Source organism: Barbus barbus (genome assembly GCF_936440315.1).
Source record: "Barbus barbus genome assembly, chromosome: 15".
In the NCBI taxonomy this organism is placed as follows: Eukaryota; Metazoa; Chordata; class Actinopteri; order Cypriniformes; family Cyprinidae; genus Barbus; species Barbus barbus.
Window position 1 is genome coordinate 11,358,304 of NC_136743.1, and position 18,282 is coordinate 11,376,585.

The following is an 18,282-nucleotide window of genomic DNA, read 5'->3' on the forward strand; positions in this document are numbered from 1 at the left end:
AGAAAGCACTGTTTGGTGTGCGCACTAATTATTCTTCTCTTTCTGGCAGAGAGATCACGAAGCCTCTCAGATGTGAATAACAGAAAGCGCTGATGCACCTGGTGCCTGGACATTCCAGCACACCGGCTTTTCCCCTGGATGGAATCAAATGTGTTCTGGAAAGTAAGTAGCAACATGAACATCACCCCAGGAAACAGATGTGAGGGGGAGAGAGGGAAAAGACAGAGAAAAAGAGAAAGGGGGGGGGGGGGGGGGGGGGGGGGCTGCTGCCTGAGGAGATAATGTGTGACTGGAAATACAATGAGAACGTCTCATTCTCTTTCTTTCTGTCTCTCTCGCTGGGAAGCCGCTCTGCCGGCTTCAGCAGACTGTACCCTGATTATTCACGGCTGTAATGTTGTAAGATTAATACAGAAAGCAGCTCTGCGGTGCTTTGGGTAGTAAACACAAAGTAAACACAGTACACGGTGGGGGGCAAATGCTCCATTTTTCAAACGCTGATTGCTGCAACTTTGCATACCTGATCAGCAGGATGATTGATCTTGGCGAGTGAACGCGTCCAAATTCTTGTGCTTTCATATTATGTACTGAACTTTTATGCAGGATTACATTCCTAATCAAACACTGATTTCACAAACAGTTACGAATAAAAGGCAGATGTAACAGGTTACAGATTACCCTATTTAAAATGTAATAAGTAGTGTAACTATTTCAATTACTGTATTAAAGTAATGTAACTGATTACATTGGATTACTTTTTGATCAGTTAAAAATACATTTTTAAATTTCTAATGAATGTTTTCAACTGTTAATCATTTTCATCCATATGAGTTGTCTGATTACTGATTACTGTCAGAGTTTCAAAATCCTTTATCCACTGAATTAAGATGATAAAAATTTATTTTTAAAGAACAGCCATCACAAAATCAGACTTTAGAACTATTTTTAACTTGGAGATTCGTCTGATTTTTGATGTTTAAATTTTCAGTGCTGGAATGCATTTTTATCATTTGCCATGGTGGCAACTCTCAGACAAGTTGTAGCTTTTAGCAGCAATGTGGATTGATGTAATTGGCAGATGTGATGTGTGGAAAACAAGAGAACCAAAAGCATCAGAATAGCATCACTTTACCAAATGGCCTTTAAATGGCAGGAGGCATAGTGCACATCAAAAACAGATAAAGTAACTAATTAATATTATTCAACATATCCTACATTTTTACAGTAAATTTTTACATAATTTAATTACTTTTTTTACAGTTACATTTATTTTGTAATTAAATTATGTAAAGCATAACATTAGTTATTCCCCAACACTGCAAGTAACACACTGAATTAAATGTGAAATTTTGAAGTAGAAAAAATTGTATTTTCTTGTAAAACATACTCCAGTAATTTTCCATGTTGGCGTAGTCCTTTGACCTGTGTTTTTTTGACCTATGATACTATTGACCATGAAAATTGTTTACTCGAGTGTTGTTAGACAAGTATAATGTAAACATAGGATTTGTTTTATTACATTTTTTTTCTATTGCACATACTGCATGGCTCACATTTTTCTGCCGTTTTTTAATTGTAAGTTGCACAATTTAGAATCTCAACTGATGCAGCACTTCATCTGTGTATTGTTCGCTTGCTGTATCATGGAGACTCAATATTCAGACATGCATACATACTGTGTAGTAGGGAAGCATGCATACTCAGATACAGGTCTTATTTCTTAATCCTGATTCCAGAAGACCTCCGAAACTACACATTTTAGATTAGAGGTTTTCAATCCTGCTTGTAGAGGGCACAATGGCCTGTAGAGTTTAGATTCTACCATCTTCAACACACTTGTCAGGAAGTTTCAAGTGAGTCTGATGACCTTGATTAGCTAGTTTAGGTGTGTTCAATTAAAGCTGGGGCTAAACTCTGCCAAACAGTGGTCCTTAAGGAACAGGTTTGGACCCCCCTGTTTTAAATATTTAGATGGTCTTTATGACCTGAATTCAGTATGTCAAATAATGAAGATCCAAAATGTGCCATTAGTGCTAATATAATCATGCAAAATTAGATTCAATTTTAATTATTATAATTAACTCCTTCCATAACTGTCATTTTTATTCAAGAAACAGGACCCCCTATAGGCGAAACCTGAAAAAATAGAATAGTCATGGAATAGTCATGGAAATGAATGCAATCCTTGGGCAATTTTATTCTAAATAAAATCATCAATCTATGAAGTATCATTATCACCCTGTGATTTTGTAGCTCATGATAACTTCAGCATGGATTTGGAGACTGAGGCATGTATTATTTTGCTGCTGCTTCTGATGATTTTGCAAAGACATGACTCAATCTAATCATTTGCATGTCATGTGTCTCATAGCAGTGTATTGACTCCGTATTTTTAACAGATAAGATCCTCTTTTATCAGGGTGCAAACTTAAGAAGGAACAGTGTCCTCTCAATAGAAATGCTGCTTGTTTTAGACAGCAGTATTTTCGGCTGTGGTTGGCTGGCCCAGAGAGGCTCTCTTGAGGGAGTTTGGACTCATTTGAGTCCTTCCCATCAGCAGAGCACTCATGCAATCCCTGAATGAATAAAATCTCAGCTCTGCTCACATATCGCAGCACATTTCCTTCCTCCAATGTACCAGGTGTGAAAGCACACCGTTCTGTGTAGATTTCAGAAAGACAGTGATTTATTTATATATGTATATATAAAGGTGCAGTGTGTCATTTACAGACTTGAGCAACAAGTCTTGATGCTAAACGCGGAGAGAGTCCAGACATATCAGTCAAATATATATCTGAGTAATAGCACAGATAAGCTGAATTCTTGCTGTATCTTTCCTCCCATAAAACATTCTCTCTCAAGGCATGCCACCAATTTTTATGTTTTTACAACAGAGAGACATCAGGGAGTTTCACTTGTCACTCCCATAAAAACAAATTTTATCTGTTGGCCGGCTTTAAGAGCTCTTGTATTTCAAAAATAATCCCCTGAAGTAATATCTCTCACCACACATCGCCTGAGAACTTTGGAAATAACCTAAAAACACACTAAGAGCTTCCTTGTTGTTGTTCAGTTGTCTGAACAACAACAACGACTCAGTTCTCGACCTCAGAGCCTCCTCACGCGGTGTTAATCTACTCGAAAAGGTCACCCACATGGACATTAACACTCCAGACCTACCACCTGCCTCCTACTGAAATCAACTTATTGTGTAGGCATAGACAGTCTAACATCAGCTCAACGGTCTAGACAGTAAATGTACAAAACTTTAGGCCTTGATTTACAGTTTTTTTACAATCATTTTGTCACCAATTTCAGAACCTTGATGTAATTTTTCAAAACTCTAGTCACAAAAGCAGTCAAAACAGTCATTTGTAACACAGGCTGTCCAATGTTCAAAACTTTGCATGTTGTGTTCATATCTTTATTAAAGAAGCCTTGCATTTGCAGAATCATTGGTTCAAATAACATATTTTTCAAGAATTATATCATATGAACATTATATTAAATCACCCATACACAAGATACCCATAGCTTCACTGTGTAGTTTTTAGTACAATCATTAAATAGTTGTACAAAACACACGATGCAGGTTTCATACACATTCATACATCATTGTAATAGACTAGAGAGAAAAGTACAGACACTGGAATCATTCAACAAAATCTGAAAATTATTGATAATCAACTCACAACATAAACTCACAAAAACTTTAGATAGGAAAAATAAAGTACAGTAAAATGTCAACTGGACTGCAGTTCTTCACTGCTCTTCTGTTTCATCAACCTTCTCTTGTGGATTTGGCCACAGGTTCTCATCCACAATAGAGGTTTTCATTAGCTAAACACATTTTGGAAAAAAAATTCTGGCATGGCAAATCCAGGCGTTCCATTGGTGTCCTGTGATGTCATTGCAAGCATCATCAAAGGCCTGAAGAGTGACTTGTTTGTGAGGTAAGGACGATTCTAAAGCCCCTTTTCCACTGCAGGAACTATACCCAGGAACTAGGGACTTTGGGCCGGTACTCTGTGTGTTTCCACCGCAGGAACCAGGATCTAAATAAAGTTCCGGGAACAAATTTGCCCCTCAGAAAGTCCCTGCTCAGAGATGGTCCTCACTGCAGAACAACAAGATCCAGGGGGTGTGGTTGGATCTGGATCCAACTCCTCCCACCTTACATATACCTGAACCTACCCGTCTCCACCCCCTGATCCCTAAACCCATCCCACCCCTAAACCTACCAATCTCCACCCCTAGATGTGGATCCAACCCCGCCCCCTGGATCTTTGTTCTGCAGTGAGGGGCTACTGCCTGATCTTGAGGTAGTACTTTTTCAAAGGTCCGGAACTTTCGGGGGTGGGACTTGGGCACCGAGCATGCTGATTGGTTGAGTTCACGCAGCACTGTATTTCAACCACCGGCACCATATTCGCATATTTTTTTTATTTTTTTTTAATATTACTGTTATTGTGCCATGAAATGTAGTTTTAAATTATTTCAGGTGAGAATGTAGTTGTTTAAAACTCAAATCTGCGGTTTATTTATAAAGACAGCACCTATTTGAAAATGTGCTTCGCCGATTTCGGAGACGTGAGATCCACACAATCACCAGGCGCTCAGTGCTCATGTATCCCGACGAGAGCAGCTTAACCTCGGCTCTGACAATTGCAGCTGGCTCTGATGTCTCTGTAGTGGTATAATTCACTTTGGATAAATCTAACAGGTAATCTTTGGTCTTTATTCTATTATTCTATTAATGTATTAATATGTTAAAATGAAAATGAAAAGCGGCAACGCTGTTTGATATTTTGTTTCATTGTAATGTACATTTCCTGAATTACATTTCCGCGACAGTATTAATATGTTTAAATGAAAACGAAAAGAGGCAGTGGTGTTTGATATATTTCGTCTTTAAATAAGTGTCTGACGATGGAGAGGGGCCCTCCGAGGGGGAAACGCGATTTCTATCGAGAGGAATGCGAAACGCGATCTGTATGGAGGGGGAACAACACTCAACTAAGATATAATGGGTGAGTTGAATTTTGAAATAGTAATACTTTGATCTTAAGTTGTGTCATTTTAAACCATAGACTGTAAAAAAAGATGGACGACGCATCTCCACTTCCTTCCACTATAGAAAAGTGAAGCCAAAGGATCTCAGTATGGCCATTGCCATCTTGAGAAAATTACGTCATTTGGAGCCAGAGTCTGCGTAGCAGAGATTCGTTTGGAGCCAGAGTCTGCGCAGCAGAGATTCGTTTGGAGCCAGAGTCTGCGCAGCAGAGATTCGTTTGGAGCCAGAGTCTGCGCAGCAGAGATTTGTTTGGAGCCAGAGTCTGCGCAGCAGAGATTCGTTTGGAGCCAGAGTCTGCGCAGCAGAGATTCGTTTGGAGCCAGAGTCTGCGCTGTAGAGATTCATTTGGAGCCAGAGTCTGCGCAGCAGAGATTCGTTTGGAGCCAGCGTCTGCGCAGCAGAGATTCGTTTGGAGCCAGAGTCTGCGCAGCAGAGATTCGTTTGGAGCCAGAGTCTGCGCAGCAGAGATTCGTTTGGAGCCAGAGTCTGCGCAGCAGAGATTCGTTTGGAGCCAGAGTCTGCGCAGTAGAGATTCGTTTGGAGCCAGAGTCTGCGCAGTAGAGATTCGTTTGGAGCCAGAGTCTGCGCAGTAGAGTCGTGAGGTGGAGCCGCAGAATCAAACTCCCGCCAAAACTCCCGCAGACCGAATCAACCATAACGACACGCCCCGTTTTTATAGCATCATATTACTAGCTAAAATGAAACTTATCACAAAAATGAGCAATTGAACATATATCAGAGTGATAACAACTACCTTAAATGACCAAAACCATATTTCGGACAATTGTATTAGAAGTGTAATGTATTTTTTTATTTTGACCCTAGTCCCATTCGTTTACATGGAGAGGGCGGGGTTTATGACCTGTACTGCAGCCAGCCACCAGGGAGCGATAAAAGAGCCCGCTGCTTCACTTTTCAGGACATGACACCCATTTTAAACCGGTGAACAAATTATCTAGTTTATGTGTATTGATTCCAAGTATTTGAAAAATGAAAAATACATTTTAATCATTGGTTGTGAATTATTTTATTATTCTAGAGTTTTGAAAAAGGAAGGTTCCGATATTAGTGCAAAAATGATATATTATATGTTACATTTACATTTAGTCATTTAGCAGATGCTTTTATCCAAAGCGACTTACAAATTAGGACAATATTAATATTTTGTTATATTACAATATTTAATATTAATATATTAAATCAATATAATTTAAAAGAAATACTTTATTTTTGTACTTATTAGAATATTAATGATTAATTCTTAAAGGGATAGTTCAACCAAAAATGAAAATTCTGTCATTAATTTCTCACCCTCATGTTGTTCCAAACATGCATGCGTCAAGGTACTGTCGTGAACATGCGTCAAAGACTGACACAGAAGAGATGTCATTGTTAAATAAAGTTATTAATTATTCATTAATTAATAATTTTTATTTTCCTTGAGCAAAAAAAAAGTATTCTCGTAGCTTCATAAATTTAAGGTTGAACCACTAATGTCACGTGGACTATTGTAAGGATGTCCTTACTACCTTTCTGTGCCGTGGTAGTACCCTATCCGTGCTGTAGGGTCAGAAAGCTCTCAGATTTCATCAAAAATATCTCAATTTGTGTTCTGAAGAAGAATGAAGATCCTACAGGTTTGGAGCAACATGAGGGTGAGTAATTAATAACAATTTTTATTTTTGGGTGAACTATCCCTTTAATGAATATTAATATTAAACATTATACTCTATTGAAATGAATTGTGAATTAGAAATGAATTGTCTGTTGAAATCTTTTTTTTTTTTTAAAGTAGATGGCATCACATCTGTCCTTTGTGAATTAGGTAATCCCAGAGTGTACTGCGCCATGCTTAGTGAAAAATGCTGAATGAGTCAGACATTTTTTTGACTGTAAATATACTTTAATCACTACTTTTTTTGTTGTTGTTGCTGAAATAGCTCAGTGTAATCAACAAAAATACAAATTTGCCCAATATTTCCTATGCATTTTTATGAGTTTATCAGTGCTGTGTTGTTAGCTTAGCATAATGCTACCATCTGACTCTATAAAAAGAGACATATTATAAGGTCACACTGCACACACAAATGTCATGTCAGGATATAGTAACACCCCTCAGCAACTGTGACAGTGCAGTCAGTGGACATTTCCAGTGTGTGGGGCTGAGGGGTTGTAGCCTACTGTTGTTTTGGTTTTAGTTTACTGTTGTCAGTCCTCTGTTGTGTGTGTCATGTGTTCCTGCCTCTTGTGTCCATATTTGGTTTGTTTCCTGTCCTTGTTAAATGTAATCATTAGTTAATTCTTGTCCAGCCGTGTTTGTCTCGTTATCTATGATTTACCTGTGTACTTATAGTTCTGTCTGTTTTAGTTTGATTTTGTCTGGTCTACTCGTTACTCCCCGGTGTTCCTGTCTGTGTCTGCCTGGCCTTGTCCTGCCATGCCTTGATGTCTTCATTAAAGACATATATTTGAGTTTACATCCTTGTCTCTGTGTTCCTTGTTCCTCCTCGTGTGTGCACCGTGACAACTGTGGGTGTACATTTGTGATATAAATAACCCCTGGGGTTAGATTTGTGATTCTTATCAGCTTGATAAAATTACGCAGTGCTTTGCACTTACGCACTCTCATGCAAACACACGCAAACAAGCCCATGCAAACCTTGCATAATGTAGGAGTGGAATTAATGAGGGGAACATATACACATGCAAAACCCATAAAACATGTATTTAGTACACTACACTGTGCTCATGGAAATTAAAATTAGAATTGCTACCCATGACAGAGAACATCCCAGAATTATCATGCTTTATTCATAAGCAGTTTGGGGCAGCAAAAAGTACAATAAATTCCCCAGCAGATTTCTTGTTCTTTGTTGTTGTTGTTCTTTTTTTTTTTACTCCCTCTTTCTCTACTCTAGAAAAATGAGTAGCAGAAAGTTAGAGATGTCTGGTTTATGACTGTGAAGAGCTGGGGAGTTTTTGGAGAGGCAGGCACGGGGCTGTCCCGGCCTTACAGATGAACAGCAAGAGAAGTGTCTTGCATTCCACGCTTCTGAGACACAAGTATTTATTTATTTATTTACGCTGTAATAAAGTATTAATCAAGATAAATGAATGCATAAAAAATAATAGATAGATAGATAGATAAATATTAATATTGTGATAAATAAATAAATTATATATATATATATATTATTTAGTCATTTAACAGACACTTTTATCCAAAGCGACTTACAAATGAGGAGAAAAAAAAAAAAAAAAAAAAAAAAATATATATATATATATATATATACACACACAATATACACAGAGCTGGGTAGATTACTTACAAATTGTAATCCGTTACTGATCACAAATTACATGACAAAAATTTTAGTCAGTAATGCAATCCATTACGTTACACATTTTAGGTAATATAATCAGATTACTTTTAGATTACTTTTGGATTACTTTTGACCTAACTCGTTGATTTACACAGGATAATCTTGTACCATAATGATTTAAAAATACAAAGAGTGAGAAAATATATTCCTTTCACTGTAATTAACAACATGAAGTGCATTATATTATATTACATCAAGGTTTCCCAAACTGGGCTTCGTAAAAGATCTACAGGGGGTTTATGAGTTTAATGAAAGGCAAACATGTAATTAAATCATAAAAATGCCAAATTAAAATAAATCAATTTGAAATAACAATCAAAATAATTCACTTACTAAAAAAGAAGAAATATTTTATGTTTATAGTTTATTATGTTTATTGTTAAATGTGATAATTATTAAAATATTTATTTTAAAATCTCAGGGGTACTTAAAGGGATCACTGATTATGATTTCACTTTTTTAACTTTAGTTTTATTATATTTCTGTTTGAGCATAAACAACATCTGCAAAGTTATGATGCTCAAATTTCAATGCAAAGGGAGTATATTGTATTATAGATATTGTCTTTTACAGAATTGCTGATTGACCACCCCTTTACAGTAAATATATTAGGTGAAAGAGGTTCAGATGACACACTGTTTGAGAAAGTCTGCAAAGAAGAAATAACAAGAATTTGTGCGTTTTAATGAGTTTGAAAGACAAAAACCTTTCAATAATACATAATAATACATGGTTAAATAACCTACTGAGTGATAATTCAAATAAAAATGAATGTGTTCATCAGTAGTTGATGCAATGATGAAACACTTCTTAAACCTGAAATGCTTTTTGTAAATCCATTGGTCAAATGCTGTGTTGCACTTGACTAATGACGTTATGTGTGAATGTCCTCAAAACTGGACTTTCTGAGTATATGCGGTAGACTATTTTAGAAAGAAAAATTTAAAAGATAAAAAAGGGGAATTAGAGAGAATCAATAAATGATGAATAATTTATAGCTATTGTGTGAATAATATGTAATCATATAATCAACAAAAAAGTAACTGTAGTCTGATTACGAGTATTTTAAAATGTAATATATGCATTATATATTGCACACATATATATTATGTGTGTGTGTGTGTGTAATATATAAATAAATATTATATAAAAAAATTGTTATATATTTTTTCTCAGTATTTCTTAGAATTTCACAGTTTTTTTTCCCTTTCTTTAGATTTACTGTAGTCTTCACATTCTTTACATTCACATTCTTCTTCATCATCTTCGTCTCTATTATTATTATTATTGTTAGGAAAGGCCCCTTTTGGGTTTTCCTCTGACTGAGTAAAGCACTTGTCCTCCGCCCCCACAGTCTCCCTCAGTGTCTTTCTGTTTCAGCATGTGATGCTCTTGTCTACCTCGATTACATTGTCATCAGTGTTGCACACCTTCAAAACCGTAACCTCCCACTGTTCTGAATGTCACCTCTGAAAAACCCTGTCAACGGATCAAGCATAAACACCCACACATTCCTGTGAAAGAAAAGTTCAGAACTGAACAACTCAGCGTTGACTGACAGTGCATAGCTAATAACAGTAACGTGTCTCAGTCTGGCCTGTTAAGATATACAGTATGTATATATGTTTACATTATATATATGGAGAAGTTGTGCCTCTCTGAATTAGTTTAAATGTAAATGAAAAATAAAATAAAAATGCATGCTAGTTTTACAGAAATCAGCTGATTTAACTATTATTGTCCTAAGATAGTTTTAGGATTTATCTGTTCTATAAGTAACTGGAACAGGTTTATTATCTTGAACATCACTGCTTCTGATTAGAAAAATGTTTGTTGTTATGCACAAAAATTCAATATGATTATTCTGGTTTTGCGTCACCTAAAAACAATGTCATGCTTTTTACTGATAAAATATGTATGCCAAACAAAAACTTTGCACTTTAACTTTGAGGGAAAGTGCAAAGTCGAGTCTAACAGAAGTAAGTCACGTTGTCTAAACATGTAGGAGATACATAAATCCACTGATGTTTTTATATTTCGTCTTCAAGCCTTTGGCTTTAGTGCTGCTGTGAGGTGCATCTGGAGTCCAGGCTGCCATAATAATCAGCAGGGAATGTTGTGGGAATTCCCCCTATCTGTTACTTTGGAATGTCTTATTGGTCTGGCATAATATTTGGGCCTGTAAAAAGAGAAGGTTCAAAGAAAGAAAGAATGAGAATGATAAAGCTTAAAGTCAAAGGACAGATGTTGCACTTTAGTCTGAAATCTTTCAAAGCTGTGTATTTGTCCTCTTTCATTTAAATTAATCCGGCTCTGATTTTGGATTGTTCGCATAGTACTTGATCATGTATATTAATTCCAATTATATTTCCATTTGAGTCACAATGATACATTTCCAGTTCAGATGGTGAATGAGTAGGGAGAGTGGGTCATACTGACAATACGTTATTAATAATTCACAGTTTAAGCAAAGATCAGCCATCCACGTGTCATATTACATGTTATTATTCATTTTTGGACTGTGTCAGCTATCTGCGGATGAGAAATCAGTTTTATAAATGTTAATGAGTCAAGTAAAATAATTAAATAAATTGAAGGGGTCAAACAACAATATAGGTTAGCAGAAATTATATAATATTTCTATATTTTTAGTTAGTTTTCATTTTTAATATTTAAAATAATATTGGCCGGTTTATTGCCATATGGAAACTAAAGTAAATTAAAACCAGATATAATGTGACATAAAGTGTACTTTACAGTTTACAAAATCAGATGAAATCTTTGGCTGCGACAAACAACAAGTAATAGAAGGTGTCCACATCCTTGGCTGCTGTAGAAACATCTTGCCTGCAATATTGATCCTATTAGTTAATGTTTTTGTCGAATGAGCCTGCTGCTGACACATCAGATCTTGAAAGACGAAGCAGAGCTTTGCAGTGAGACAAATCGGTCTTTAGGGTGATTGTATTGACCCAAAACTGAGAAAACAGTGTTAAAAGTCAAACAACGCTTTTACTTACCACAGTGTGACTTTCATCACATGTGAAATAAAGAATAACAAGACTGAAAAGGAAGTCGCCATTCCACCCTTAACCAGTTTCAGTTCATTCACACTTTGTTGTAAATGTTTTTGGTTTTATGACAGACCCCTTTCACAAACAAATACACCCTCATTATTTTTTGCTGAGGCCAACTAGGGGGCTTTCCCTGAAAATTCTACACACAAAGCTCTGCTTATCTGGCCCTGCCCTGGGCCTGTGCCGGTCCCCAGAGGAAGTTCACAACAGTCTCCCATCACCCACCACCCCTACAATCCCTGCTTTTGTCAGGAAGCACTGAACAAGCCAGCGGACAAGGCCTTGTTTGGTCTTCAGAGTGTTGCCATGTGCTGGGACTGAGGAAGTTCCTAATTAACATCATTAAACACTAAAGTCACTAAACATCAGCAATCGCTCTTTCAATAGGTTTGACCACTTCCTCTTTCTGTAGATTACCATGAGGTTTTCCTTAAAGTCCCCATAAAATCCCAAATGGAGTTTTGTGGCATTTAATTCATGTCTGTATGCTCTAAAGTCATCTATACCAGTGGTTTGGGCCAGGGTCCACAAGTGGGACTCAGCAAAGGGGGGCTAAAAAAGTCTTACAATTATTTAAATTAGTTATATTAACATAATATTAATCAAAATGCTTTTTATTTTTTATTTTTGTAACAACAGAAGTACCAGAAGTACACATTTAAAAATCGGTTTGACAAAATGGGGTCAAAAAAATTGAATAGAAATTCTGACAAAACAAATCTTAATGATATATATGCATTTGATAATTGCAGTTTTATATAGGAAAACAGACCTAAAGTTTTGATGACTCATCCTGCACTACACTGATTTGGTCCAATCAAATGCTCCCTAGTATGCGAATGTCCCGCCCCCTGACACAGCCTGCAGCAGTAAGTGGCAAATTTAAAGGGATAGTTAACACAAAACTGAACATTCTGTCATCATTCGATCACCCTCATATTGCTTCAAACCTTTATGACTTTCTCTTTTTTGGGTGACCTGTCCCTTTAATACTTTTGACGTAACTAAAGGCTAAAAATATGGGATGAGCTCACATGTGTTTGTATAAGGGTCTCTCAGTTTATTTACACTAGATCATATAAGTGATATGACCTGGCCAACAGTGTCACAGTTTGTGTTACAGTGACTCTCAGCTCAGCCCACCAGCTGAACCTGGCCAAGGAGTGGGCAGGGTGCTATGAAGTTGTGCTTAGGAAATGGAGGAAGCTGTCAAAAGGAAACAAAACCTGTCAGACTCCATTTTGATGTGGTTCCCAAATGTGATTCACTGGTTCTAAGACTGCTTCTGGAAAAACTGGCAAGTGGGTGACAGCGGATTGCTCAGTCAGAGTGAAAAACACACCCCAGCTTTTTACTGTTACTTTTTACTCATGCAGGCTTACTCAAAACATCAAACAACTGCAACGTCAGGTTATGAGAACTGTGGGATATTTATGAGACAAAGTAATATGTTTAGGTTAAAAAGCAGGCGTTAAATTTCTTACTTTCACCATGGTTAACACGTTAGCAAAGTGTTTGATTAACAATTAGACTATACAATTAGTTTTTGTATTGTTTTTGAAGAATGTCTCTTATGCTCACCAGGGTTGCATTTATTTGAATAATATTGTGAAATATTATTACAATTTAAAATAACTTTTATATATTTTAATTTATTTTAAAATCGTATTTATTCCTGTGATGGCAAAGCTAAATTTTCAGCATCACTACTCCAGTCGTCAGTATCACATGATCCTTTAGAAATAATTCTAAAATGCTGATTTGGTGCAAGAATGGTGCATTTCTCATTAACATCAATGTCAAAAATAGTACTACTTTTTTTTTCCTGGATTCTTTAATGAATAGAATGTTTAAAAGAGAGTTTTTATTTATTTTTTAATAATGTAAAGGTCTTTATTGTCACTTTTGATCAATTTATTCCATCATTCTGAATAAAATTATAGATTTTTGACTGAAACGTACTAAACCTTATATCTCTTTGTCGTGTCATCTGCCACACTATGCACACCCACATTTTCTGTGTATAAAACATTGTACATTTAATAGTGATTCAGAAAAGAGGTTTATCTGACACCATGATTAAAGTCAATGAAAAATGCATCAGCGTAAGCCTTGATGAATAATGCAGAGAAACAGAATACTTTGATATGATAACAGGTCAAAATATAATTTTGGGTCTGAATATGCATCTTTTTTTAAACTATGGATTAAATATCCTTAAAAGGCTTTCATATTTTGTACCATCTTATATTTTGTAGTGTTGAACAGAATCTGTTTAGTTGTTTTGAATTGACACCACTTATAAATCTCACTCAAAAATGTTTTGACTTGTAGATGGGCAGTAACTTTATCAGTAATTATCATTACTTTAATAGATCTCTACTGTGGCTTTTCTTATTGGGATAGTTCATCTAAAAAAAAAAAATCTGTTTTTCATGTCATTCATATATGATTTTCTTTCTTCTGTGGAACAAAATTTTTATTTTAATTAGATATTTTCACCAGTGACTATTAAGTTTCAAAAATGCTCAAAAGCCAGTTCTTTTTAGTGAATGATTTATAATTCAGAAAGAATGATTTGTTCATGTTCGTTGTGACTTCTGTGTCCTGACAATTTAGTACAGACTGATCCAGTGTTCCTCTAAATGTTTCAGTTGGGTGACATCAATAGACCTGACGTACGTAGTATTTAAAGTGTGTAACACTAGAGCCCTCTGGTCTCTGAGTACAATCAGAGTTGAATTGGAGCTTAATTTCGTATTGTTGGGCCAATGTGTGCTACTAACTCCTCACATGTTGAACTAGATCAAGTTGACCCTTTACATCAGTCTCTGGGGTGCTTACTGAGGTTATGAACAAACCCCGAAGTCAAAGTATTAAATCTCAATATAACATGTCTTCAGGGGTTAAATTGGGATTTGTTATGTGGGGGGGGGGGGGGGGGGGGGGGCTCTATAGTATCGCGCTCATATATATATATATATATATATATATATATATATATATATATACACATTAAATACACATACATTTAATAATTTAGCTGACACTTTGATCCAAAGCGACTTACAAATGAGGACAATGGAAATAGGAAATATACACTCACCGGCTACTTTATTAGGTACACCTGTTCAATTGCTTGGTAACACAAATTGCTAACAGCCAATCACATGGCAGCAACTCAATGCATTTAGGCATCTAGATGTGATGAAGACGACTTGCTGAAGTTCAAACCGAGCATCAGAATGGGGAAGAAATGGGATTTAAGGGACTTTGAACGTGGAATGGTTGTTGTTGCCAGATGGGCTGGTCTGAGTATTTCAAAAACTGCTGATCTACTGGGATTTTCACGCACAACTATCTCTAGGGTTTACAGAGAATGGTCTGAAAAAGAGAAAATATCCAGTGAGCGGCAGTTGTGTGGACGAAAATGCCTTGATGTCAGAGGAGAATAGCCAGACTGGTTAGAGATGATAGAGAGGCAACAGTAACTTAAATAACCACTCTTTACAACCAAGGTATGCAGAATAGCATCTCTGAATGCACAACACGTCGAACCCTGAAGCAGATGGGCTACAGCAGCAGAAGACCACACTGGTGCCGCTCCTGTCAGCTAAGAACAGGAAACGGAGGCTACAATTCGCACAAGATCACCAAAATTGGACAATAGAAGATTGGAAAAACGTTGCCTGGTCTGACGAGTCTCGGTTTCTGCTGCAACATTCAGATGGTAGGGTCAGAATTTGGCATAAAGAATATGAAAGCATGGATTCATCCTGCCTTGTCTCAACGGTTCAGGCTGGTGGTGGTGATATAATGGTGTGGGGGATATTTTCTTGGCACACTTTGGGCCCCTTAGTACCAATTGAGCATCGTTAAAAATGCCACAGGCTACCTGAGTATTGTTGCTGACCATGTCCATCCCTTTATGACTACAGTGTACACATCCTCTGATGGCTACTTCCAGCAGGATAATGCACCATGTCACAAAGCTCAAATCATCTCAGACTGGTTTCTTGAACATGACAATGAGTTCACTTTACTCAAATGGCCTCCACAGCACCTTTGGGATGTGGTGGAAGGGGAGATTCGCGGCATGGATGTGCAGCCGACAAATCTGCAACAATGCATGATGCTATCATGTCAATATGGACCAAAATCTCTGAGGAATGTTTCCAACACCTTGTTGAATCTATGCCACGAAGATTTAAGGCAGTTCTGAAGGCATAATGGGGTCCAACCCGGTACTAGCAAGGTCTACCTAATAAAGTGGCCAGTGAGTGTATATGTATTATGTGTGTGTGTTTTGTTTTTTCTCATTGGTTTTCTATCAGCTGTGACATAGGCTATAATCTGCATGTTTTTATATTTTATCCAAGGGCAATTTTTTGTGTTTTTTACCTTTTATAGAGGGCATTTTCCCACTAATCTCATTAACTTTCATTTCAAATTCTTACATTTGATTTATAAATTCCATTATATGGGGCCACGACAGGGGAAGTCGTGGCCTAATGGTTAGAGAGTCGGCCTTGTAATCCAAAGGATGCGGGTTCGAGTCTCGGGCCGGCAGGAATTGTAGTTGGGGGGAGTGAATGTCCAGCGCTCTCTCCACCGTCAATACCACGACTGAGGTGCCCTTGAGCAAGACACCGAACCCCCAACTGCTCCCCGGGCGCCGCAGCATAAATGGCTGCCCACTGCTCCGGGTGTGTGTTCACTGTGTGTGTGTGTTCACTGCTGTGTGTGTGCACGTTGGATGGGTTAAATGCAGAGCACGAATTCCGAGTATGGGTCACCATACTTGGCTGAATGTCACTTCACATCACATTCACATTATAATAATGTGATTTATCTATACATTATCAAATTAAATAATTTACACTGAAAAATACAACTACATTAAATTATAAGATTCTATAGAACTATTAAACAGTCGTAATGGTGAGTTATGTTGCCTAACTAACTGTATTTTAAATATAAAAACTTTCCATTTTGAATTTTTACCTCAGTATGCTGAGTTTCTTAGTGTTGCACGTTTTGATTTCTCCAGCAGCGCAACCTTATACTGTATATAGATGCATTTTATACAGTAGCTAGGCTATATCCACTTTTCGCCATTTACTCTACATGTAATAAAATCAGAATAATACTTGTGTTTTGGTGTTTTTGGTTAGTGATGTTTTAATCGTGTTACTTGTCTGAAATTATGAAGCGTTAATGTCCAGCCCTGGAGTCTATGGGCCGGGGGGACGGCCCCGACCCAATTTAAACTCTGCATGTCTTCTGTTGGATATGAATGGTACATCAAATGGTCAGAAATCTCATATTTCATTAAAGGAGAGACCCAAGCCATACAGAGATGGGAAGAGACGTGGAGGCAGTGTTATTTTAGTATTATTCATGCAGTTTAATATTTTAGTATTTATGAAAAAAAATGTAATTAACTTTTTTTATATTTTCAGATTTTGTTTGAATACTTTTGTCATATTTAATTTTAATTGGTATTTTTAATTTTTTAATATTTATTTTTATTTAGTACTGTCAAATAATTAATCGCGATTAATCGCATCCAAAAGAAAAGTTTGTTTACATGTGTGTACTGTATATATATTTATGTATAAATAAATAAATACACAGTATATATTTTAAAAATATTTACATGTATATATTTATATTCATATAATTTATATTATATATAAATGTTTAATATATAAACATAGCATATTTTTCTGAAATATACATGCATGCGTATTTATATATACATAATAAATATACACAGCACACACATATAATGTCAACTAAAATTTTTATTTTGGATGCGATTAATAATTTCACAGCACTATTTTTATTTAAGTTTGTCTTCAACTTAAACATATTTTATTTTAGTTGGTTGCCAAAGTAACGGTCACGGTGCACACAGCAGGGAGGAACAAGGAACACGTCGTAACTCAAATAACATACTTTACTGAAGACAGGACAGGACAGGACAGGTCAGGTCAGGACAAGGTAAGGTAAGGCAAGGCAAGGCAAACACAGACATCAAACACCAGGGAGTAACGAGTAGACCAGACGAAATGGCACTACACAGACAGGACTTAAATACTAGGCTAATTATCTCAAACACACCTGGAAACGAATAAACTACTAATGACATAACAAGGACAGGAAACAAACCAAATATGGGCATAGAAACACAGGGCACACACAACAGAGGACTGACAGTAACATTTTGAGTTTTTCATGTAATGTTTATATTTTATTTTATTTAAAGTTTAATTCAATGAACAAAAAATACTTTTAATAGTTTTAGCTTTTCAGTACATAATCACAGCGTTGCTTGAAGGTTGGTTCTCCAACCTAACAACCAAGCAACACAAAGCCATGAAACCATTATAAATCTCTGGTAAGCATTTGGCGTCAAATGCTACTTTTTCTTCAGAACAGTAAAAGTTTCAGTTCTGTAACGCAACTATCTACTAGTTGATTTATGGAAAACAGTTCTGCGTCTATATGAGAACACTAGGTTTTCCCCTCTCAAAGGTCCTGGCTTTTCAACTGCCTCCACTGTTTGTATTTTTGGCTTGACAGCACTTTTTAAACTCCACTAGTTTATTGATACATCTGCAAACAAGTCCAGACATGCTGGAACTTGTTGACCTTTGTGTGTCTGTCATTTATTTCCAACTTCCTCACAAATGTCCTTATGTTTCACGTGACTAAAAACAATACTGAGAATATGGAGAGTTAG